This window comes from Chlorocebus sabaeus, chromosome 14, assembly GCF_047675955.1.
Source record: "Chlorocebus sabaeus isolate Y175 chromosome 14, mChlSab1.0.hap1, whole genome shotgun sequence".
Taxonomy (NCBI): Eukaryota; Metazoa; Chordata; class Mammalia; order Primates; family Cercopithecidae; genus Chlorocebus; species Chlorocebus sabaeus.
The window spans coordinates 9,654,510-9,681,343 of NC_132917.1; the positions used below are offsets into that span (position 1 = coordinate 9,654,510).

At 47.8% G+C, this 26,834-nt stretch overlaps 1 non-coding gene across 1 annotated transcript; it reads right to left on the reverse strand.

The window, feature by feature from the left end:
• Positions 1-25,831: 25,831 nt before the first annotated feature.
• Positions 25,832-25,972, reverse strand: LOC119627483 (U4 spliceosomal RNA). The gene has a single exon (XR_005243669.1). It is a non-coding gene; the product is annotated as a U4 spliceosomal RNA (small nuclear RNA).
• Positions 25,973-26,834: the final 862 nt, after the last annotated feature.

The window sequence follows — 26,834 nt, forward strand, 5'->3', positions numbered from 1 at the left end:
CAGCACTTTGGGAGGCCAGAGTCAGTGGATCCTCTGAGCTCAGGAGTTTGAGACCAGCATGGGCAACATAGCGAGACCACCCCCCATCTCTACAAAGATTAAAAATTATCTGGGCATGGTGATGCACGCCTGTGGTCCCAGCTACTTGGGAGGCTGAGGCAGGAGGATCATTGAGCCCAGGAATTTGAGGCTGCAGTGAGCCATGATCATGTTACTGTACTCCAGCCTGGACAAGAGAGTGAGACCTTATCTCTAAAAAAGAAAATACGACAACATATATCAAAAGTCACAAAAGTGCATTTGCCACAGTTTTATTTCTAAGAAAAATCTATGAAATTAGAAAATGCTCGAAGCTTTAGCTACAAGATTGTTCACTCCTAATAGCTCTGTCTGTAATAGTGAATAATTGAATATAACTGACAGAGTTAATAATAGGGCATAAAAACCAAGGCACCTTTTGAGGGATTAAGATCTCCGTAGAGATGTTAGAGAGTGCACAAGCACACATACACATGCACGCACATGCATGCATGCACACACACACATGCACACGCACATGCTCACACATGCACACACATGTTCAAAAATACGTTAAGTGGGCAGCTGGGTGGTAAGATTATGGGTGGTAAGACTTTTATGGCTTTTTCCCCCTTATCTTTATTTTGTACTTTATCTACAGTGAGCATGTTAAGCATATGTCATGGGAAAGTCTGTAAAGGTGCTCGTGGGTGAGAGCTTCCCGGTGCTGCGGCCTCCGCGATGCCCTCTTCTTCAGTCCTCACTCGAAGCAGGGAGAGCTTGGGTGATGGGAAAGGGGCCTGCGGCTGGCCAGGGGAGCTGGGTGTGAACCAGATGTGCCTGGTTCCAAAGTCCAAGGTCTCGGCACTTGATGTGCGCCAGTGGCTGATGGGAAGTGGTATACATTTGGTACAGGGTGTTCTGTCTGGTTCTCTAGAGAACCAGAACTTCCAGGTATGTCTCTTCCAGGGCTGGAGTGCTTCTGAGTAAGGGGCCTGCATACTCTCTGGAGTGCTATTTAAACCAGTCTCATTAGGACTCATTGAACACAGTTTGGCTGTCAAGGGCTCTGCCACATCCTGGAGGCCCAAAGTGGCCCCTCCTCCGAGCTGCTCCGGGGCCTCTGGAAGCCATGGTTTGGTACATGTGAATTTGAGTGGTTGCAGCTCTGACTGGAAGAGCAGGAATCCAGGGCCTTGAGCCTGCCCTGCTTGTGTTCCTTACTGGTTGAGGGACTTTGGGAAAAGCAGGTTGCCTTGTTGAGTCTGTTTCTCCAACCTCCAGATCAGGACAGTGTTTCCTGTCCCACCTCCTCCAAGGGTTGCTTGAGGAGTGTACTAGGAGTGCAAGAAGCAGCAGTACTTGTGGGAAGAATGGAAGTAAAAGTGCATGCACACTTAACCTCTCAGGCTCGTGTGCAAGGTTCTTGTTCTCCTTGAACAAGTGCCCTTGACTACAAAGCCAGTGATGTATCTCGCCCACCCTTTCCTGATGTGCACTCTTATGGAGAGAGAATGGGGAATGGCTTACATGTGGGGGTTTTTAGGGGGCCAATGACAGGTATCCAAATACATCAGTGTGATATCCTTGGCACAGAACAGGGGAATTTAGTATGGACGAGCTGGCAGTTGAACTCCTGAATCATCATTTGTATGTGTGCAGGTGTCCACAGGGTGACCGCATGGCTATTTGGTGATGCTCTCCAGCCCAGGGAAGGAGATGAGGGAGACAGCCATGGTTGTGGGAAGATTTCCGTTTGTTACAAACACTGGCAATGTTTGATGATACCCTGTCCTGCGTGCCCCGGCACTGTGTTTAAACCTAATTTTATTTGGTCACCTACAGTGTTGCAGCATGAAGAAAGAACACAGGCTCTGCCCCTTACCAGGCGCAGGACTTTGAGTTATTTAATGCCTCAGAGACTCAGTTGCTTTCCCTGCATCTCAGTGGAACTCTGGCCTGGCTCAGAGCCTTTCTGGATTTGAGGGAAATGCATGTTGGGTTTGGGGTACACAGCCCAGAAGACACGGTTTCCTTTAGCACCTTGGGTTTCTGACAGGCTCTGAGGGCACTGAGCTCTGGAATGAGGGCTGCATGAACCAGAGGCCCCCAAGATGTGGAATGTTGGCAGAGCACAGAAGTCACAGCTGATTCGTTATGAATTCACTAAGTCTCTGTCACCAATGTTTTGGGACAAGTATCTTGTGCCAGGTGCTGGTAAGTCTTCACTCTACCCCTCACTGGCTGTGGAAGGAGGCACAGAGATCACCTCTGTAAACCTGAGTTTCCTTATCACAAAAATGGAAATGCGTGCACTTTGGAAAGCTGAGGTGGGAGGATCGCTTGAACCCAGGAGTTTGAGACCAGCCTGGGTAACATAGTGAAACCCTGTCTCTATACATAAGAAGAAAAAAGAAGAAAAAAATTTGCTGGGCATCATGGCATGTGCCTGTAGTCTCAGCTACTCAGGAGGCTGAGGTAGGAGGATCCCTTGAGCCCAGGATGTCAAGGCTGTAGTGAGCCATGGTCATGCCACTGCACTCCAGCCTGGGTGACGAAACTAGACCCTGTCTCCAAAAAAAAAAAAAATAAGTGGGAGTGGGGGATGCCTTGACCAGCTCTGGTCTTATCCACCTTGCAGGGCCTTGTGAGGGAGAGAGTGGCTGTCTCGGGCAAGAGAACCTCAGGCAAGACTAGGGCTCTCCTATTTTTGGGCTCCTGTCTTGGAGTAATTTATTCCGTGGCCTCAGTGGCTCATCTGTAAAATGGGGTAATAATCCTGTAATGACAATGGGGTTGCTAGGAGGAGTCCTGAGATAATGTTTGCAAAGTGTCTGCCCCAGCCCAGACCCTCAGTCCCATACAACCCTCTGCACCACAGTCCAAGGGACCATCCTCCTCCCACCAGCTTTGTTGAAAATTGTGGGAGGCATTCTAACCTGAAGATGTGTTTTCAGCTAAATCTACCCTTCTGAAAGAGTGTTGCTTTGGCAGGATGGTTCCATTCGGCACTCTCAGGGGACAAGGCCCTGGATGCCAGTTTCTGGGTGGACACAGAAATGGATAAACCAACCTTGTGCAGCACACAGTTTAAAGAGGAAGATGGGCTGGGCGTGATGACTCACGGCTACAATCCCAGCAATTTGGGAGGCTGAGGTGGGTGGATCCCCTGAGGTCAGGAGTTCCAGACCAGTCTGGCCAACATGGCGAAACCCTGTCTCTACTAAAAATAGAAACAAATTAGCCAGGCATGGTGGTGGGTGCCTGTAGTCCCAGCTACTCAGAAGGCTGAGGCAAAAGAATTCCTTGAACCCAGGAGGCGGAGGTTGCAGTGAGCAGAGATCACATCATTGCACTCCAGCCTGGGTGACAGAGCAAGACTCTGCCTCAATTAAAATAAAAAATAAAATAAAATAAAAATAAAAGAGGGAGATGGACAGACACATAGGACAGAATGACCGAAGGCCCACAAAAGGCACAGAGCAGAGGAAAGGGTTTGAGTGGCCGGGAAAGGGGGATTCGGGGCTTGGATGCTGGGGGCCAGGGAGGCCTTTGATGAATGGAGAAGGTGGGAAAATTATCTCCCAGAAAAATACAGGAAGGCGAAAGGGTCCACGGCCCTCCCCAGCTCCTCTGGGGAGATTGTCTGGAATACAGGGAGGGTGGCAGTAGGTGGCCCTGGGAAGCAATGTGGGGTCAGGGTCTTGAAGGGACTTGGATGCCACACTGAGGAGCTTAGGATTGATTATGATGGAGGAAAACCCCAGTGGTGGTTTTGCCAAGCAGAATCCCAAGGGACTCATTGCACCCAGCAGGGTTCTCTGAGGCCCCAGCTGCAGAGGGCAAGGTGGAGCCTGAAGGCTTCTGTATTAGTCCGTTTTCACACTGCTGATAAAGACATAAGACTGGGACGAAAAAGAGGTTTAATTGGACTTATAGTTCCACATGGCTGGGGAGGCCTCAGAATTATGGCAGGAGGTAAAAGGCACTTCTCACATGGCGGCAGCAAGAGAAAATGAAAAGAAGCAAAAGGAGAAATCCCTGATAAGGAAAGCCATCAGACCTTGGGAGACTTACTCACTTCCATGAGAATAGTATGGGGGAAACTGCCCTCATGATTCAGTTATCTCCCACCAGGTCCCTCCCACAACACATGGGAATTATGGGAGCTCCAATTCAAGATGAGTTTTGGGTGGGGACACAGTCAAACCATATTAGCTTTCCACTGCAGAGGTCAGAGGGAGGGAAAGAGGGAAGCGAGGCCTCCAACTCATCTCTGGCCCTGGACCACTCCTGGGGGTGACCTTGGGGTCAGGCAGCTCCAGCCTTCCTACTCGAGGGGTTTCTAACTTAGGAATCTGACAGTGGCCAAGGCAGAAAGGCTGAGCCCATATCTGTGTGGTTATCCAGGCAGATGCTGCTGTTGGCCCTGTGGACTTGAAAGAGGAAGAATTCTGTCAGAAAAAAATGTCCTGATATTTTTGGAGAATAGGAACCATTTCTGAATAATTAGAGACTTCCTCACCAAAATCTCCATGGGCTCCCCTGACATTTTCTCTCATACACTGTCATCCTTCAGAGAGCTAGAGAGGTTTATTATTATTATTATAGATGGAGTTTTCACTCTTGTTGCCCAGGCTGGAGTGCAAGGGCGTGATCTCAGCTCACCGTAACCTCCACCTCCCAGAGTCCAGTGATTCTCCTGCCTCAGCCTCCCGAGTAACTGGGATTACAGGCACGCACCACCACACCCGGCTAATGTTGTATTTTTAGTAGAGATGGGGTTTCTCCATGTTGGTCAGGCTGGTCTCGAACTCCTGACCTCAGGTGATCCGCCCGCCTTGGCCTCCCAAAGTGCTGGAATTACAGGTGTGAGCCACCGCACCTGGTCGAGATTTATTATTATTTTTAATCAGTGAGATATGGGAGCAGGAGCTGATCATCCCATTTCACGGGTGAGGCATGCCAAAGCTTGGAAAAGCTGGATGACCTACCCCAGTCACAGCTGCTTCATGGTAGACCCTGCATTCTTGTTCTGCCCTCTAAGCTAGTGACTTTTTCACAGCCTGCCTGTGCTCATGGTAATACTTTTAACCAAGGGCCCTTTTTTTTTTTTTTTTTTTTTTTTTTTTTTTTTTTTTTGAGATGGAATCTTGCTGTGGCCCAGTGGCCGGATCTCAGCTCACTGCAAGCTCCGCCTCCCAGGTTTATGCCATTCTCCTGCCTCAGCCTCCCGAGTAGCTGGGACTACAGGCACCCGCCACCTCACCCGGCTAGTTTTTTGTATTTTTTAATAGAGACGGGGTTTCACCGTGTTAGCCAGGATGGTCTCGATCTCCTGACCTCATGATCCGCCCGTCTCGGCCTCCCAAAGTGCTGGGATTACAGGCTTGAGCCACTGCGCCCGGCCTAACCAAGGGCTTTAAGTCCTGAGTGTAATGATGGCTTTTCCACTTACTGGTTGTGTGACCTTGATTGTGTTATTAATAGGGAGGCCAGACCAAATACAGGATGTTCAGTAAAATTTGAATTTCAGGCCAGGTGCAGTGGCTCACGCCTGTAATCCCAGCACTTTGGGAGGCTGAGGTGGGCGAATCACCTGAGGTCAGGAGTTCGAGACCAGCCTGGGAAATATGGCAAACCCCCGTCTCAACTAAAAATACAAAAATTAGCTGGGCATGGTGGCAGGAACCTGTCATCCCAACTACTCAGGAGGCTGAGGCAGTAGAATAACTTGAATCCAGGAGGTGGAGATTGCAGTGAGCTGAGATTGTGCCACTGCACTCCAGCCTGGGCGACAGAACAAGACTCTGCTTAAAACAAACAAACAAAAATTTGAATTTCAGATAAACAATAAACAGTTTTTAGTATAAGAATGTTGCATGCAATATTTGCTAACGCTGGCAACTGCAGTTATTCTTGTCTGTAAAATGGAGCTGTTGTGAAAAGTAAATGGGATCATGCATTAAAAAGAACTTGCCACAAAGCAGCCTCTGATGAATGTTAAAAAAATTAAAAATGGGCTGGGCGTGGTGGCTCACGGCTGTAATCCCAGCACTTTGGGAGGCCGAGGTGGGCGGATCATGAGGTCAGGAGATCGAAACCATCCTGGCTAACACGGTGAAATCCTGTCTGTACTAAAAATACAAAAAGTTAGCCGGGCATGGTGGTGGGCGCCTGTAGTACCAGCTACTCTGGAGGCTGAGGCAGGAGAATGGCATGAACCCAAGAGGAGGAGTTTGCAGTGAGCCGAGATCACGCCACTGCACTCCAGCCTGGGTGACAGAGTGAGACTCTATCTCAAAAAAAAAATTACAAATGAGGCTGGGCACGGTGGCTCATGCCTGTAATTCCAGCACTTTGGGAGGCCGAGGTGGGTGGATCACCTGAGGTCAGGAGTTCAAGAACGGCCTGACCAACATGGTGAAACCTCGCCTCTTCTAAAAATACAAAAAATTAGCCAGGCATGGTGGTGGGCGCCTATAATCCCAGCTACTCAGGAGGCTGAGGCAGGAGAATCGCTGGAACCCGGGAGGCGGAGGCTGCGGTGAGCCGAGATCATGCCATTACACTCCAGCCTGGGCAACAAGAGCAAAACTCCATCTCAAAAAAAAAAAAAAAAAATACATAAAAATATAAAACGAAAAACAAACCTTGGTAGAAGGCCATATAAATTATCTCAGGCCTCTTCCCTTTCCTCACCTTAAAACCCTTCACAACTAGGGGCAATAAACTTTTTCTGGAAAGCTCCAGACAGGAAATCTTTTAGGTTTTATGGCCCACGCAGTCTCTGCTGTGATGGCACAAAAGCAGTCAGAGACAGTATGTGATCAATGGATGTGGCTGTGTTCCAGTCAAACTTTATTTACAAAAGCAGGTGGGGGTAGGGTTCAGTCTGGGGCATTTGCCGCTGCCTGCTCTCCTGGGGGCAACTGGGTACTCAGCAAGTGATTTGATCTTAGGTCTTCACCTTCCTTCTGTATTTGCTCATGGTTGGCTCATGGCCAAGCACAGGTGTTTTGTTCTTGTTTGTCAGAAAGCCACACACACAGCCTTGACAACCACAGGCCTGGGGCCTGGCTTCCCTGGGAGCTTGCAGCCCCCTGGCTCACCACGCCCAAAGTATATGGACAAGGCCTGGTGTTACCCTAAAGCTGCCACAGACAGGAGGGCGGCCCACCCCAGCAGGCTGGCTTTCGAGGCAGACATGGTTCCATGCTCCATCGGCCAGGGATTGCCATAGCAACCTGGGTTACTGCGGCCGCCTCCTGCTCAGTGCTGAAGAGGTGTGCTCCCTTGCAAATGAAGTCCCTACGGGGGAAAAAAAAAAAGAACCAATGTCTCCAATCTTTAAAGGAGTCATTAGGTCTGGAAGGACCTAGTTCCTTTCAAATCCTTCCATGGCCATTTCGAAGTTACTGTCCTTGTAAGGCAGGGACGTGGAAAGATTTGAAAGAAATAAAATAAGACCAGTAATAATGATGATAAAAGAAATATCCAAATGGTCTGTGGTGTATGTTCAGGATTTGCCGGTCCATGATCTCAATGTATCTTCACCATCTGGAGCATTTCGTCTAAGTCATTAGACTGCCTGACACCTACTGCGTGTCGGGAGCCATTCTAGGCCCCAGGGATTCAATGATGAAGCAGACAGACGTTGTCTCTGCTCTCATGGACTTTACAGTTTAATGCAGGGTTTGCCAGGGAGCCAAGGAAAGAGAAAATAAAATATTACAAACTGCAAGAAGTGCAGTGAAGGGGAGGCACAGGGCATGGAGCACTAAACAAAAATTATGGAAGGTCATTGACTTGGACTAAACTCCTGTACGAGGCCCCAACAAGTCAGACTAAACATCAAAGTGGATGCACCCAGGCTAAAGTCCCGCCTCACCAAACTGAAACTAAGTTGTTATCTGACCACTCAAGAAATCAGCAGAGAGGTAACAGCCAATTTCCCAAACAGGCTGGTTTCAATCTTCCACTGACACGATAATAAAGTTGCCTCTATTTTAATCCTTACACATAAAAAGGTAGCCTGGCTGAAGTTAACAAATAAGTTAATTTGCTATTGTTCTGTCTCCCTGTCCCCGTCTTACAAGGACAGTGGCTTTGAAATAACCAATCTACTTTTTGTCCTCTGTGTCCTTTCTGTCTATAAAGGCAACCTCTGCTCAGCACATCAGAACACGTACTCTGTTTCATGGAATCCTGTGTTGCTCAATTCTAGAATCACAAATAAAGCCAGTCGAGATCTCTAACTAAGTTCATTGTAATTTTGTCTTTTGACAAGAGTAAGAGATTAATGTGTCTTTGGGGTAAACCTACCTAGGTAGTAGTATGGTGAGGGCTGGCCTCTCAAAGGAGGTAGTATTTAAACTGAGGGGCCAAAGGGTAGCAGATGAAGTCAGAAGTAAGGGCCAAACCCCAAAGCACCTTCTGGTCATGGTTTCCCCCACACTGTTCTCATGAAAGTGAGCAAGTCTCACAAGATCTGATGGTTTTCCTTATCAGGGGTTTCTGCTTTTGCGTCTTTTCGTTTTCTCTTGCCTCCACCATGTGAGAAGTGCCTTTAGCCTCCTGCCCCGATTCTGAGGCCTCCCCAGCCTAGGTGACAAGAGCAAAACTCCATCTCAAAAAAAAAGGGACAAAATATAAATGAGTGGGGCAAGGATTGGAGGAGCAACGGGAGAAAGGTATTGTTACCCAGAGATGAGTAAGAGGCTGATGCCCCTGGGCGCATGAGCCCACATGCTTCCATCCTCATTACGCAATTGAGCAACTGAGGCTAAACTTTTCAATAAAATGAAGGGCCTTGTTTTTATTATATGCAGCCAAAAAAAAAAAAAAAAAAGATTTAGAAAAATGTAACTAAATGGATGAAATACTGAATAAATGCTAAAAATAATCATAAGAGCCCCTACAAGTCATTAAGAGAAACACTGACAACCAACAGGAAATTAGGTACGGTTATTAACAAATGGTTCTCCCCAAAGGGAACACAGGTGGCTCTGAAATATATGAAAAGATGCTCACTTCACTGATGGTAAGAGGAATGGAGAATAAAAATCCAGCGGCGTATTAGGGTTCTCCCAAGAAACAGAACCTAGAGGTTATACAGTCATACATTGCACACCAGCATTTCATTCAACCACGGACTGCACACGTGATGGTGCTCCCATAAAATCATAGTGCTTCCACAAAATTAAACATCGCATTGTTACTGTACCTTTTCTATTTTTAGATGTGTTTAGATACACAAATACTTACTATTCATTGTGTTCTAACTGCTACAGTATTCAGTACAATAATATGCTGTACAAGTTTGTAGCCTGGGAGAAACAGGTTCTACCATACAGCTTGGGTGTGTAGCAGGCTATGCCCTGTAGGTGAGTGTAAGCTCTGACGTTCACCAAACAACAAAATCGCCGAAGGACCCATTTCTCAGACTGTATCCCTGTTAAATGACATGCGACTGGGTAGATGGATGGATGGATAGATAGATAGAAGAGAAGGGGTTTGTTAGGCGAATGGCCTCGCAGTTATGGAGGCCGAGAAGTCCCATGACAGGCTGTCTGCAAGCTGGAGACCCCGGGATGCTGGCAGCGTAGCTCAGTGCAAGTCCAAAGCCTCAGAACCAGGGAAGCTCTCAGTCTCGGGGTGATGGCCCGGGAACCTGGCTCGAGGAGCCGGGATGCAGAGGGTACTACTGGTGTGCGGCACTGTACCTGGCTTTCTTCATTGACTTTTTAATCCACTCCCACTTCTATCTGAAAAAATAGGTGAACTAGAAATCATCTTTCAGTAGTCCTAGTCAAATGCCCAACTAAGTTATAAAACTTTGGGAGTGAAAATTTTTTGGTATAAAAATTAAATGAGATAAAGTATGAACATTTGCTTAGCTTAGATCCTGACATGTGGCAATCATTCGATAAATGGCAGTTGTTAGTACAATACTAACCTATGATTAATGGAAATTCGTGTAACAGAAAATTCTAAACTTAAGAAACTAATAAGTCTATTTTGTTCCCCACTTAGAACCCAGGGTCTAGCAGAGGTGTGATGTATAGAAGACGCTTCATCTGTATTTGTTGAAGGAATGAACCCCACCGTAGTCTCCATTCCCATTGTTAAAACCTAACCTTGCCATTACCAGCGACAGCAACCACCACTTAACTCAAATTCCAGCTGACTTCCCAACCACCGAACCCTTGAGTTGCCCAGCAGCCCTGCATGTCCCTAATGCCCTTCAGCTCCCCTGGGTGACTCGGCCTTGCCCCCTCGCATGTCTTTACGCTCGCCCGCATCTGCACCTGACGCTCTCCTTCCTCCATGGAGGGGCTGTTCACGCTCCTTCCCAAGGCACAGATTCATACCAGCCCCTAGTCCCCCTTCCCCACTTCATCCTGCATTTCCCCCACCAAGTGGATTTTTCCCATTTGCATGTACATGTGCTATTATTATTATTATTTTTTATCTGTAGTCAGAGACCCCAGCCCAGCCCCTTCCCTGAACTCCAGGCTTATTTTTCCAACAGTGTCCTCAAGAGCCCCACCTGGGCGTCTAACAGGCATTTCAAACTCACCACGTCTGGAGCTGTACCTCTGAGCTCACCCTGACAAGGTCCTTCCTGTGCTAAGCTCAGGCGAAGAACCTGGAGTCACCTTGAGTTACCTTACCTGCTCACCTCTTGAACATCCTCCCCTTCATTTCCTGCAGGCACACTGGCAAACTTGCCCTTCCTGGAGCACACAGACGTCCAGACCTCTGCCTGGCTGCCCCTCACCATCTCCTCTCAAACCCCAGCTTCTCAGGGCAGCTTTCCCCAGGCACCTCTCAAGTGGAACCTGGGCATGCCTACGCCCCAGCTGTTCCACTCCTACATCTGCACTCAGTAGCAACATCCTTGCATGTTCACCAAGAGACACGTCTAAGAATGCGTCCAGCAGCACTGCTCATGATACATTTTGAAAACATTTCTAATTTACCTTTGAGTTACTCCAGCACTTCTTCTAAACCTCACGCAGAGCCCCACAGGGGACTAAGGGCTTGTCAGGTGAAAGGCCCGCCCTGCCTCACCGCCTTTCCACTTGGCCTTCTCCAGAGCTGGGCGGACTTTCTCATCTGCCCGGGGGAGCAGTGCGGCCAGGGGTTGAGGGCCGAGTTTCAATCCAGCTCTTTCTCTTGCTGTGTGGACTTGGCCAAGCTGTTTAACTTCTCCGTGCTTGCTTCCTCATCTGTAACGTGGGGATAATAACACCACTCGCCTCCCACGGCTGCTCATGAGGATTAGCCGAGTTCACACCTGTAACTGTTTGGAATGGCGCCTGCTGCAAGGCAGGGCTCAGTAACTGTTGCTCATTATTTCTGTAGCAAGGTCTGCTGGCTTAGTGGAGGCAAATGGGTCTGGGTCGAAGTGCAAGGCTTCCACGTGGAGTTACACAGCTGCATCCAAGTGGCTCAACCGCTCTGAGCCTCAGTTTCTTCATCTGTAAAGCAGTTAGTGGTACGTGCTTCTCAGTGTTTTCAAGAGGAGTGCCCTATGTTACTAATGCTTGACAAGTTCCTACTGCGTTTTCGGTGTCTAGATCCTCGCTCCCTTTTGCTCCCGCCACTGTCCTCATTTGGAAATCCAGCTCCCTATGCCCACGTATGGCCATCCCTGCAATCCCTTTCCAATGGATTACAGAATGCCAGACTTGGAAGAGATGTTAGACCTGGACTGTCTAGTCTGGTTGCTCAGTTTACAGATGGGGAGACCGAGGCCTGTAGTGGGCAGTGATAGTCCACAGTCACACACCTCACGGTTCTGCTCACTTTATACCTCCTTCTCTGTGACAACTCAGACATGTTCGGCCCCTCAAATGACCTGCTGTCCCCACTTGCCTGGGACCAAAGACATTCCTGGGACCAGGACTTTCCTGTTAACGCTAGGATGGGGTGTTCACTCTGGCCACCTCCAGAAGAAACGTGCTTGGAAATGTCAAATGCTGAGAAACGTAATGGGCTTTAAGAACAGTGTTTAAGAATCACTGGGTCACGGGTGTGCACATATGCCCGAGCTCATCAAATCGTACACTTTAAATGTGTGCAATTTATTTGATATCAATTATATATCAATAAAGCTGTAAATGAAAGAAAAGAAGAAAGAGATCCATCAATTAATTGGCCCTGAGAGATAGCAGTTGGTCATAAAATTGCAGTGGTGAGTATTAGTTGAACATGTGTTATGTGCCAAGCACTTTACATGCATTGCCTCCTCCTCATGGTGGCTGGAAATCTCTCTTTGTTGTGTCAAGAGGGAAACTGGGGCCCAGAGGGGTGAGTGAGTTGTCCAAAGGCCCACAGTCAGTCCTCCAGCAGTGTTTGCTTTATCTTCTATTTATCTCATACGTATATTGAGAGATATTCATTTCCTCATCAAGAAACGCAGACAAGGCCAGGCATGGTGGCTCACACCTACAATCCCAGCACTTTGGGAAGCCAAGGTAGATTGGCCCAGGAGTTCAAGACCAGCCTGGGCAACATGGAGAAACCCCATCTCTACTAAAAATACAAAAAATTAGCCAGGTGTTGTGGCGCAGCCTGTAGTCCCAGCTACTCGGGAGGCTGAGATGGGAGGATCCCTTGAGCTTGGGAGGCAGAGGTTCCAGTGAACTGAGATTGTGCCACTGCACTCCAGCCTGGGCGACAGAGCCAGACCTTGTCTCAAAAAAAAAAAAAAAAGAAAGAAAGAAAGAAAAAAAGAAACGTGGGTGAACACAAGGAAGTGTATGGCTTAAACTGCTTTATTATGCAACAGCCCATGCCAGAGACCCAGCAAGTGTCCTCCCAGACTCAAGGAAAGGAGCAACTGGAGTTCTTTGCTCAAGCCTGTCTTGGAAGCCACAGAGTACAGAGTCTACCAAATCTCCCAGGCTTGGGTTCCCAAGGGAAACAGAGATGGGGCCTCATGGAGCTCAGTTCTGGTGAATCTTTCCTAGTAGGGGGTGTCTGGGTCTCTGGATCACAGAGTTGCAAGATTCAGATTCACCTAACTTGAAATCGGAAAGAGACCCTAATCCCCCCACTCCCCATTAGCAGATGGGATAAGCTAATGCCCAGAGAGGGGGCATGACTTTCCAAGGTCACACAGCAAGACAGCGGAATCCCAGGTGGGCCTCCTGACTGTGCTCTGACCATTTAGGTTCCCCCGAGCAGCCCCGAAGGGGATGTCTGCAAGGCAGAGACTTTGGAGAACTTACAGTCTTGGGGTTCCCTAAGCTGGCTGCAGAATCACCTGGGAATCTTTGAAGAGATACCCATGTCTGGACCCCACCCCAGACCAGAGAAATCACAACCTCTGGGGGTGAGACCTGACATAGACATCCTTCTAAAGCTCCTCAAGTAATTCTAATGCGCGGCTGGCACTGAGCACCACTGCTCTAGACAAACTAAGCGTGAGCCCCAAAGATGGGAAATGCCAGGCTGTAGTGACAGCTCTGAAGACCAGAGAGGAGCTCACCCCTGGTCTTCAACCCCACCTTCAGGGATTTTTTTTTTTTTTTTTGAGACAGTGTCTCATTCTGTCGCCCAGGCTGGAGTGCAGTGGCACGGTATCGGCTCTCTGCAACCTCTGCCTCCTGTGTTCAAGTGATTCTCTTGCCTCAGCCTCCTAAGTAGCTGGGATTATAGGCCCCCCCAACCATGCCCCGCTAATTTTTGTATTTTTAGTAGAGACGGGGTTTCGCCATGTTGGGCAAGCTGGTCTCGAACTCCTGACCTCGTGATCCACCCACGTTGGCCTCCCAAAGTGCTGGGATTACAGGCATGAGCCACTGCGTCTGTCCCAGGGCTCTTTCCAATCCAATACACTGCTGCCTTCTACAAAGAGTCTGATGTTTGATCCCCATCAGAGCAGCGCCGAGTCTGGCCGGGGAGGACGTTGGGCTCAGATGTGTTTGGAGCACAGAGCCCCAGTGAGGGAGGCAGACTCCAGGTCAAGTCCTGAGCAAGTTGAGAATTCTAGTGTCACCATAGCTGAGTTCACTAATTTCCAGACTTGGAGAGACATAGCCACCCCACTATCCCCTAAGTCATTCTGTCTACCCTCCCGGCGGCAAGGCCTCTACGGTCTCTGTCATTCCAGCCGACCTGCAGTGTCTATTGCTAGTGCTAATTCACAGATGAACTGAATGAGGCCTCAGGGAGGTTAAGCAACTTGTCCATGGTCACAGGCCAATAAATAGGCCTTGGCCAATAATTTGAACCCAGTTCAGCATAAAACCAAAGAACATGTTCTTGTTCCAGTCTTTTGCCAACTCCATTTGGGTCTTTCCTGGATAGGCTCAGATTAGCCATTTGGTCATCATGCACCCTGGTGTCTTTCTAGCCCCAAGTGCTCCTTTCCTTGAGTCTGGGAGGACACTGCCTCAGTGTCTGGCAATGGACTGTTTCCTCCTGCTCCTCCTTGCCCAGAAACCACTGGCCGGATTATGGACCAGGGGCGCACACAGTGTCTGTCAGGGTCTGAGACTGAACCTGAGGCTTGAGACCCATTAAGAACCAGCTCTGGCTCCAAAAATCTGCCTCTTGATCTCTGCAAAGAGCTGGTATAGCTGGAAGAGAAACAATTAAATCAGAGCCGAGATTCTGTGAGGCTTATGTTGCAGCAAAGCCTGTCATCTGAAGCCTGGACTTTCTTTTTCACCTTCATTTAAAAGGAGGGTGTTTATGCAAATTTGTCATGAAGGTTTAGCAATCTTGGCTTGTCCTGGTACCAACCTCTGCTTCCTAATGGGATCAGGGGTAATTGTTAATGCTTACAACCAATGTTCCTCTTAAAATTGCATGCTTTGTAAGAGTGGCTCTTGAAAACATATAATTCTGATGTCGTGAAACCATTGCATCAATGCAGAGTTTTGAAAACATGGAAAAGTTCACCAGGAAACTGAGAGGGTTGTTATTCTTGCTTGTGACAGTCTTGGATGTCACTGGTTGTGATGCTGTCTGGACATCATGGAGAAGGAGACACAGGCACTTGTGGGTTGATGTCTCAATCATACAGGAAGATCGGTAATTCTGGGATGGGACACAAAGAAGAAAGAGAATCAGATTAGGAGGCCTGGCCATGCTGTGCCCAAGGCTGCTCAGCTGTCTGAGGCAAATCTTTGCAGCCTCAGTTTCCTCACCTGTGAAATGAAAGGGTTGGGCTAGATGCCCCCAAGTGACTTTGAGTCACTGAGAAACTTCACTTCTCTGGGCTTCACTTTTCCCATATGGCAGTCAAAGGTGTTGACCTGGATGACTCAGAAAGAGCCTGGCCCTAAAATTCCATCACTTCTGAAATGTTCTAGTATTGCTGAATGGTTCCCAACCTGCAAGAGGCGTTGCTGGGCATCCCCCTTCGTCGTCTTCTTCCCTTCTTCCCAGCAAAGTGAGTGGAATATTTCCTTGACTGCACGTAGCTTGATCTTTCCAGTGCTGGTAATACAGGTGGATTTAAGGAAATTTCATTTTCTCGTTTCAGAGTCAATCACAGTTTAGCCTTTTTTTAAATCCATTATAAATGTATGGATGGATGATAGGGGAGAATGAAAGGTGCAGAGCAGGCTTAGAATCACATTCTTCCTTCTTTATTTTGAGACAGAGTCTCGCTCTGTCTCCCAGGCTGGAGTGCGGTGGTGCGATCTCTGCTCACTGCAACCTCCGCCACCTGGATTCAAGCAATTATCCTGCCTCAGCCTTCCAGGTCACTGGGACTACAGGTGCACACCACCACACCCAGCTAATTTTTGTACTTTTAGTAGAGATGGGGTTTCACCATGTTGACCAGGGTGGTCTTGAACTCCTGAGCTCATGTGATCCTGCCTCCTCGGCCTCTCAAAGTGCTGGGATTATAGGTGTGAGCCATGGTGCCCAGCTGAAACCCCCATTTATTTCTAAAGGAAAACATGGGAGTCTAGATGCCAGAATGTACACAAATCCTAGATCGAATTGGGGGGAAAACCTTGAAAAAGCAGGGCCAAATTGGCAGAAAGGTGGAAAATGTCACTGGAGGCCAGAAAGTCAAGAAAACAGAAATCCAGAGAGAAAAGTGGTCACTGAGGCTGGGGTTTGTCTGGACAGACACTGAGTCACATAGGTGGGATCCCAGCGACTCGCTTGAGGTGGAAGGTCACATTGGAGACCCACCCCCAACATAAAGCCACCACCACCACTGCCAAGAAAGGTGTTTGAGATTCTTGCCTGCCTGTGCCTGGACTCTGGCTTTAGGGGAAAAAAAGAAAAATGGTCCACTGAAAATGTGTAGCATAAGCCCCAAATCTCACTCAGGTTTAGGGCCAGAATTCTAGCAACCTACTGTCACTTTTTTTTTTTTTTTTTCCTTCTAGCTGCCTTTTAAACAAAAATCCTGTTGCTGATTTAAGTAAATGTTTGGCTTGGGGTTTTTCAGGCCACACAGATAGCATGAGTTCCAACGCCTGGCAGGAGCAAACAGGAATCCTATCTGAGGGAAAAGCACTTAAAGCCAGGCCTCAGTGGATTTCCACACATAAAATTCTAAGGAACATGAGCTGTCAACTAAAAATCACAAGACACATGCCAAACAAGTAAGCAGAAAAATCAGTTCCAGAACCAGACCCGTAAGACTGCACATATTGGAAATATCAGACCTGGAATGCAAAACAGGTAGGGTTGAGGTTTTGTTTTTTTTTTTTTTTTTTTTTTTTTGAGAGAGAGAGGGTCTTGCTCTGTCACTCAGGCTGGAGTGCAGTGATATAATCTCAGCTCATTGCAACTTCTGTCTCCTGAATCAAGTGATCCTCCTACCTCAGCCTCCCGAGCAGCTGGAACTACATACAGGTGCACACCACCATGCCTGGCTAATTTTTGTATTTTTGTAGAGGCAGGTTTTTGCCATGTCTCCAAGACAGGTCTCGAACTCCTGGATTTAAGCAGTCTGCTCCCCTTGGCCTCCCAAAGTGCTGGGATTACAGGCATGAGCCACTGTCCCTGGTCCATTTTGTTCTGAATTTATTTTTATTTATTTATTTATTTTTAAATTTTTGATCTTTTATTCAGCTCATACCTATGATTGATATGTTTAAATAAATAAAAATAAATAAATAATTACCAAAAAATATTGAAAATAACCAAATAGAACTTCTAGAAATAAAAAAAAATAAGAATTGAAGTTAGAAACTCAACAGAAATCAGCAGTTAGATTCAGGTAAGGAGAAAATGTATGAACAGGAGAACAGATCTGAGCTCTACAGAATAGCATGAGAGGTATAATGTAGCCCAGAGGAGAAAAATGAAAGGAAAAAGTATGAAAAGGAAAGTAAGATTTGAGTGATGAAGCCAGCAGGTCTAATACACATTTAATAGGAGTTCCAGAAAGAATAGAGGGAAGGCAAGAGAAGCAAAGAAATAATGGGCTGAGAACTTTTCCAGGAGTAAATGAAAGACACAAATCCTTAGATCCAATAATGAAGATAAATAAAAATAAATACACTCTTGGACATATCATCACAAAGTTTCAGAATGTCAAAGACAAGATCTTCAAAGCAGGCAGATTACCTACGAAGACGTAATGATTAGATGGAGAGCTGACATGTCAGTAGCAACAGTGGAAGCCAGAAGACAACAAAGTACATCTTAAAGTGCAGAGAGAAAATAACTGCCAGCCTAGAAATTATGCCCAGTGAACCTAACTTTTGAAAAGGAAGGAAAATAATTACATTTCAGTTAATAAAGGAAATAGCTCATTACGATTCTCATTAAAAGAACTTCTAAACTAGGCATGTACTTCAAGAGAGGGAAAATGATCCCAGAAAGAAGATCTGAGATACAAGCAGAAGTGAAAAACAAGGAAAATGATAAACTTTTGGGTAAATATAAACAAATATTGACTAAAAATTGTAATTATAACACCAGGCAGGGCATGGTGGCTCATGCCTACAATCCCAGCACTTTGGGAGGCCAAGGTGGGCAGATCGCTTTAGCCCAGGAGTTTGAGACCATCCTGGGCAACATGGCAAAACCCCCTCTCTACAAAAAATACAAAAATTAGCTAGGCATGGTGTTGCACACTTGTAGCGCCAGCTACTCGAGAGGCTGAGATGGAAGGATTGCTTGAGCCTGAGGTTGCAGTGAGCAATGATTGCGCCACTGCATTCCAACCTGGGAGACAGACCCTGTCTCAAAATAATAATAATAATTGTTATTATAGTATCCAATGTGTGAAGTTTTAAAAGCTAAAAACATAGGCCTAATATACTGCCCAGCAATAGTATTGAGGCTGAATAAGAAAATTATAAGCATTCTGAGGTTATTTTGTTGTTTGGGAAGGTGATAAAAATGTTTATTAATTTAATTACATTAATTAATTTATTATTATTATTATTATTATTTTGAGATGGAGTCTTGCTCTGTCTCCCAGGCTGGAGTGCAGTGGCATGATCTTAGCTCACTGCAACCTCTGCCTCCCGGGTTCAAGCAATCCTCCTACCTCAGTCTCTGAAGTAGCTGGGATTACAGGCGTGCACCACCACACCCAATTAATTTTTGTTTTTTTGGTAGAGACGGGGTTTTGCCATGTTACTGAGGCTGGTCTTGAACTCCTGACCCCAGGTGATCCACCCGCTTCAGCCTCCCAAAGTGCTGGGATTACAGGCATGAGCCACTGTGCCTAGCTGATTAATTTTAGATTCTATTTCAGAAACTATGCATATCAAGATATCTAGATAAGTACCAAAAGGGTAATAATTGGTGTGTAAATTTCCAAACCAGAAGGGGGAAAAAATGGAATAAGAAAATCAATCAATATAATACAAAAGAAGGTAAGAAAGCGAAAAAAAAAAAAAACAACAGAAAAAGTGGGATGATTAGAAAGCACAAAATAAGATGGTAGGAATGATTCAAATATGTCAATCATTTCCCAGTAAATGTAAACAGACTAAATTATCTGGATAAAAGACAAAGATCATTGGAATGGCTGAAAAAGGTGGTTAGAAGAGATTTATTAATAACATAAGAACAGAGGAAAGTCAAAAGTAAAAGGATGTTTAAAGATGTAAGTAAAATACTAACCAAAAGAAATGATAAGAATATTTATTTAAAAATGATAAAACAGACAATATGACCTCTATCACTATTTCTATTTTGAATTTCATGGAGTCTTAGTATAATAAAAATATTAAAATAAAACTTGTAAACACTAGAAAGAAAAAAATTGCCATTATTCACATATTACATAATTGTCTTCAAAGAAAATTCAAAATATACTACAAACCTACTCACATGGTAAAAATTTAAATGAGTATTGAGTGAAAATTAACTTCCCTCTTATCCTGGTCACCAGCTGTCCTTCCCAGCAGCAACTACTGTTACTGATTTTCTATAGTACCCTTTCAAAGATATTCTATCTACCTATCTTCAGACTTAATGATTTTACTCCAAGACCCCCTGTGTGATTCTTTTACAATCACACCCCCAGCAGCATTCTCAAAGGACTTGTCTCCCATATTGTGTGTCTGGGGGAGCTGCATTCAATGTGTCAGCAAGGTTTCACTGAGCACCCACTATGTACCAGGTACTGTGCTAGGGACTAAAAGATGAAGAAAACATTATCCTTCTCTGAAGGTTCTCAGGATCTAGTGAGGAGAGACAGGGAACCAACTAAGCCTCATATGGCAGATCAAATGATAGATGTCAGATGTCATAATGGAGGTAGAGAGAGGTAAAGAAAGCCTGGGGAAGCCCAGAGGAGAGAGGAATGGACTTGGCATCAAAACAGGACTACAGAGGAGGAACTTAAAGAACAAGTAGAGTTTTCAGGTGTAAAGAAGGTGGGGAAAAGCACTCTAAGCTAAAGGAATAACGTGATGAAGTGCAGAGACACAGAAGAGCTTAGCGTGTTTGCCAAAGCGGGGAAGTGGTCTGACGGGGCTTTGTGGTTTGGGGCAGGGTGGTGCTGGAATGGAGAGGCCAAAACGAGTCAGATGGTGAAGAACCTCAAATGCTAGGCCAAGGGTTTATGACTCAGGCACAGGCACAGGGGAGAGAAGAGAGGGGTGATGTGAGCAGGTCCATGTTTCCAGAAGCTTACTCTGCCTTGTTTAGGGGCCCCACGTCCCTGTCCATTCCCTCTTCCTAGGCCTCCCCTCCACCAAGGTGGTCTTTGTTTTCTGGGTGCACTGGCAAGTAGTGTGGGATGGATTTGCTCTAATACTGAGCAGTTCCCTGCAATTTCAGAAACACCTATCATCAAGCTTGAGGGGCAAAACTGCAGGAGGAGTTTAGGGGAAGAAGCCTGACCCCTATATAGGGGATGTTGTATCATAATTTTATCCCACGTGACTGTCATATTTCAAGGCCTTGGGCAAATGGCACCTCTTCCAAGAAACTACAATGTCACTATTATCTTTTCTGGAGAAACTTTCTTTACCTTCCTTATGCTCATCTAGCACGTCCCCAACTGACTTTATTGGAACACTTGCTGGGCCAGCCCTTGTATGAATTTAGTTGGATTATATGAATCCATCAAGTAACTGCAGAGGTCCACCCATGCCAGGACCTGAACCCAGCTCTGAGGATGTAGAAATAAAAACATTGAGTCCTTGTCTTCAAGGAAGGAAGCTCACCCCAGAGATCACCTGGGGATCTTTATCTGCATAGTAAAACAACATTTGTTCCTGTGCAGCTCTGCCTCTCACCTTCCTGTAACTTGTCCCATCTAGCGCTGAAAGAGAATCAATTACCAACCACTGTCTGAGCATCGGGCCTAGTCATTTCCCCACGCCCCTCTCTGTTATGAAGAGGGCATTAAGCCTCAACCATCTGGTCCCTCTTCGAGTTCATGTTTTGTAAACACTGTTGCACATGTGTGCACATAATACCTTTGTTAAGATTTTCTCTTGTTAACCTGTTTTTTGTCATAGGGGTGTTGGCTGTGACCCTTTATGATGGGGAGAAAGGGGATCACCCCTTTCTGTCCCTACATTTTCAAGGTTTATTTACATTCTAGCCTGTGTCAGAATTCCATGCCTTTTTATGGCTGAATAATATTCCATCGCGTGAATATGCCACGTTTCGTGTATCCATTCATCTATTGAAGGACGTTCGGGTTGTTTTGCTATGGTCACTAATGCTGCTCTGAACGTGAGTGTACAAGTACCTGTGTGGGTCCCTGATGTTTTGGGTAGATACTTGGGAGTGGAATTGCTAGGTCACACAGCAGTTACTATGCTGAACTGTGTGAGGAGATGCCTCCCTCTCAGCAGTTCTTATGTTCACCTTCCTTTCTGTGTCTACTGCTGCCTTCTGCCTTCAGAAGCCCCCTCCTTCTTTCTGCACCTGGGCTAAGACAGCAGCTTCCTATTTGGTGTCTGCTTCCCACGCCCACCTCCAGAGCTCATCCCAAAGAGTGATGGTGCTGTGGACCAAACTGTCTCCCAAATGCATGCATCGAAGATCTTACCCAGCTGTGACTGTATTTGGAGACAGGGCCTTTATGGAGGTAACTAAGGTGAATGAGGTTATAAGGGTGACCTCAGTTACCTAATCCAATAGGACTGGTTTGGAAATAGATTTCTGTTGTCTAAGCTCCCAGCCTGTGGTATTGTATCATGGCAGCCCGAGCACATGAACGCAGGTGGTGAGCTGCTCTTCCCCTGAGCCACGCTGCCGAGGCTGCCCTGCCAGAAACCTTTGGTGTTGCTGCCCTGTAAGACGGAATCCTAACGCTTCATCATTCAAGGCCGGCCATTCGCAGCCTTGCCTGCACTTCTGGGACTGTCTCTCCTTGCTCTTCCACCCCCAAGCTCTTCTTCAGCTGAGTCAGTGTATTGGCTCTTTCTGGAATAGGTGTTATGCATTCGGCCTCTGTCCAAATGTCCCCCTACTCCCCCGAGTGCCCTACTCTCCCTAGTACCCCCTACTTCCTCTAGTACCCCCCACTCGCCCGATGCCCTACTCCCTTTAGTACTCCCCACTCCTTCTAGTAATCCCCACTCCCCCGGAACCCCTCACTTCCTCTAGTACCCCTGACTCCCCCAGTATCCCCCACTCCCCCTAGTGCTCTACTCACTCTAGTCCCCCTGCTCCCTCTAGTACTCCCCACTCCCCCTAGTGCCCCCAACTCCCTCTACTACCCCCACTCCTCCTAGTACCCCCAACTCCTCCTAGTACCCCCACTCCCCCTAGTGCCCCCATTCCTCCTAGTGCCCCCCACTTCCTCTAGTACCCCCACTCCCTCTAGTGCCCCCACTCCCTCTAGTACCCCTGACTCCCCCAGTACCCCCACTCCCCCTAGTGCCCCCCACTTCCTCTAGTACCCTGCACTCCTCCTAGTATCCCTACTCCTTCTAGTGCCCCTCACTCCTCCAGTACCTCCCACTCCCCCTAGTACCTCCCACTCCCTCTAGTGTCCCCCACTCCCTCTAGTACCCCTGACTCCCCCAGTAGCCCCCACTCCCTCTAGTGCCCCCCACTCCCTCTAGTACCCCTGACTCCCCCAGTACCCCCCACTCCCCCTAGTGCCCCCCACTTCCTCTAGTACCCCGCACTCCTCCTAGTACCCCTACTCCTTCTAGTACCTCTCACTCGTGACCCCAGTACCTCCCACTCCCCCAGTACCTCCCACTCCCTCTAGTGCCCCCCACTTCCTCTAGTACCTCCCAGTACCCCTCACTCCCCCATTATATCCCACTCCCCCAAACCCCCCACTTCCTCTAGTACCCCCTACTTCCCCAGTACCTCCCACTCCCCCTAGTGCCCCCACCCCATCTAGTACCCCCCACACCCCCAGTACCTCCCACTCCCTCTATACGCCCCACACCCCCTAGTGCCCCCCAGTCACTTTGGAATGCCTTCTCCTGCTTTCTGCTTATTCCCCTCCTGCAGGAGCTGCCCTTGGGGGTGTGGTGAAGGAGTGCAGTGATGTCCACTCGAGAAGCTCCTTGGGACATTTGCATTAGTGCCATCTCTGTGCACATACAGTGGCGCACACAGTCGTTCAGCCCAGAAACTTGTGAACACACAGCTACTACTGACCGAGCACCTATTCCATGCGGACTTGAAGAGGATACTTTGAGGTATAAATGAGAGAAAAAGCTCAAAATGGCTTGTAATAGTCATAGCTGACCCTTACATAATACTTACAACATGCCAGATGCGATTTGAATACTTTCTACACATTAACCCCTTCAATCCTCACAATGATCTCATAAACCAGATACAGTTATTATCACCATCCCCATTTCACAGATGAGGAAACTGAGAAGAGAGAGAAAATAAACAAGCCAAAAGTCCTTGGTGGTAGTGGTGGTGGATTGGGCCGTCAAGCTCCATAGTCTTTGCCCCTGGCCCCCACTATCCCATGTCTGTGACCTTGGGACAGCTTTCTCTCACTTAATGAGATGTCTCAAGGTGGGGACATCCCAAGGGAAATTAATTCAACCGCTCAAGGCTGTCACCAAGGGCTTGGCTTCTTTTCATCTCGACACTCTGCCGCCGTTAGCCTTTTGGCTTTTATGTTGGTTATTATCCCTTTATGTCACAATATGGCTGCAGAAGTTCTAAGTATCATGTTCTCACCCAGCCACATCCCAAGGTCAGAAAAAGAGAAAGCCCTTTCTTTCTGGCTCTTTTTTTAAGAGTAAGGGAAACTTTCCCCAAATTCACCCAGAGATTTCCCCTCGTGTCCTGTTAGTCAGAATGAAGTTACACGCCTGTTCATAAACTAATCACCGGGTCACCCTGACTGACTTAGACCAATCAAGACACTCTACTAGGCTCCGAGGGAGTCCTGCTTCTCCTGAAGCGTGTGGCTGCCTGAAAACCTGAATAAAACAGGCGTCTGGATTGCTGGTGAGGGAGAGGAACTGGAAGGGTTGCAGGCCTGTCACACACCATCGCTATTTCTGGTTGTCACATCAGCCTTGTGAGATCAGGACTTTTATCGTTTTATAAATAAGGAAACCAAGAATCAGAGACAACGAGGTGCTTGGCCAAGGTCAGCGGCTGGTGAGTGAGAGAGTCCGCATGCTCAGCCCATCCCCAGGAGTCTGGCAAGGCTGGAAATTGTTCTTTTCCCATCCTAGACTGATTGCGTTGGAAAGATTCATGCTCCTGTCAGCTGGCTCTTGCTGTCCCTTCCTGACGGCTGCGACTCTGAGAACAGTTTAATTTCAGAAACCCTCACAGGGTGGCTCCTCTCCCTGCCAGGCATCAGGAGGCCCCAGAGGAGCAGCAGAGGCAAGACTCGCTGTCCAGACTCCCTTCTGAGGGGACTGCGGTCAGGGAGCCCAGGCTGACCCTCGTGTTCTCATGCCTCGGTCCTGTTGATAAGAGGGAAGTCTGTGCTGGGTTCCTATCCACAAAGCCCTTGCGGGGAGTGGGGCCCACGCGCTGCTTCTGCAGACTCAGCTCATCCTGTTTCCGGTTTCTTTTTTTTTTCTTTCTTTTTTTTTTTTTGAGACGGAGTCTCGCTCTGTCGTGATCCGACCCCCTCAGCCTCCGGAGGTGCTGGGATTACAGGCAGGCGTGAGCTACCGCGCCCGGCCCGTTTCTGGTTTCTAATTCTCTTAGGACGTCGTTGCCTTTGATCTTCTGAGCCCCCGGAAGGGCTCAGCCCTCTCACATCTGCCTTCCTCCTAGAGGTGTGGCGCCTGCCCTTCCGCCGCGCAAGGGAGGGGAGTGACTGGCGCCCAAGTCCTGTTGCCCGTCCCCTCTCCCTTGCCTGTGCCCAGAGCCAGGGACTCTGCTATTTGTAGGCCCTGCAGGCTCTGTCTGGGGTCTTTCCCCAGGTGAGGCTGTGCATCCGGGAAGCAGAGGCAGCCTGGAGTTCCTTCTGGATGCCGGCCAGGGCTGCGCTGTTTGCCTGGAGAGGCCATCGGCACCACTGAGAAGGTCCCTGGAACTCGCTGCTCAGACACAAGTGTGGCAGCCAGTCAGGAGCTACGTTCTTCTTTGCTGGAAACAAGCAAGGATAGACTGTCATTTTCCTCTCCCTCTGTTGTGTATTTTTCACTCCTGTCTCTCCACCCACCCATCCATCCATCCATCCACTTATCCATGCACTCACCCACCCACCCATCCATCCATCCATCCATCCACTCATCCATCCACCCACCCACCCATCTATCCACCCATCCATCCACCCATCCATCCATCTATCCATCCATCCACCCACCCATCCATCCATCCACCCACCCATCCATCCACCCATCCATCCATCCATTCACCCATCCATCCATCCACCCATCCACCCACCCATCGAACCATCCACCCACCCACCCATCCATCCATCCATCCACCCACCCACCCATTGAACCATCCACCCACCCACCCATCCATCCATCCATTCACCCACCCACCCATCCACCCATCCACCCACCCACCCATCTATCCATCCACCCATCCATCCACCCATCCATCCATCCATTCACCCACCTACCCATCCACCCATCCACCCATCCACCCATCCACCCATCTATCCACCCACCCATCCATCCACCCATCCATCCATCCATTCACCCACCTACCCATCCACCCATCCACCCATCTATCCATCCACCCACCTGTCACGTAGCATAGCAAATACAACAAAGACTCACGTATGGTTCCTGCCCCTACACCCTCAACACTCACATCCTGGTGGGGGACTCCTACAACCAACGAATGCAGAAGGTTTTAGCTCCCTGATGGGCATTTGTATTTGAAGTTGGGGGTGGGGACCTGCACAAATGTGCACAACTTAATAGAGGTCTCTGGCATTGTGCCAAAGTGAAGCTGAGAAGGAGTTAAATTTTTGTTTTTTTTGGTTGTTCAGCCTCTGTAGAGCGTCTCAAAAATTCTCGATGCCAACTATATTTCAAGTTGTCATGGCAAGCTATTGGGAAAAGTTTTCAATTAGCAATAATCATGCCTCAGGCAAACCTCATTGGCTATGGTACCGCCACTGCAAAAAGCTGAGGAGTTATTTTTAAGCAAGGGCGCTGCCTTCCCAGCATGTCTTAAATTTCTCCAGGGTGAGTCAGATCACCCCTCTTCTTGGGGACCTCTTACACTGGCTTCTGGTCACCAGGTCTAGGGGAGGTTAGTGACCTTAGCCCTGGAAGGGGAGCCTCAAAGTCACTGGTGAGCCTCAAAAGAGGCTGGCAGGGCTGCCTGCCCAGACGCATCTGCTACAGTTACAATGGGGAGTGTCCTTGGGTAATGAACTGCTATGTAGAGCTCATGATTAAGCACTAATTAATTATTAATGCACTGTGTCATAATTTTGCCTGGCCATTTCTAAAAAGAATTGTATCCCGCAGTTCCATTTCTGATCCCACATTTTCTGATTTGTGGCCATGGTGGCCCCTTTTCAAGCTCACCTGTCTCTACAGTGGCCGGATGGAGCATTGATGGTACCTGTGCCACGAGGTCATTGTCCACTGGTAGTAGGTGGCATGGATGATGACTCGTGGGTGTAACATGTGTAAACAACAACAGATACACCAGCTGGGGTCAGCCACACCTGGAATTCTGGCTGTAATGTTGCTGTGGTTTGGATATTTGTCTCCTGAAACCTCATGTTGAAATTTGATCCCGAATGTTGGAGGTGGGGGCTTATAGGAGGTGTTTGCATCATGGGGACAAATCCCTCATGAAGGTCTTGGTACTGTCCTTGTCCTTGTTATAATGAGTAGGTTCTCACTCTATTAGTTCCCTCAAAAGCTGGTTGTTTAAAGAGCCTGGCATATCCCCCTCCTCTCTCTGGCTTTCCCTCTCCACATGTGATCCTTACACATACCGGCTTCCCTTTGCCTTCTGCTATGAGTGGAAGCAGC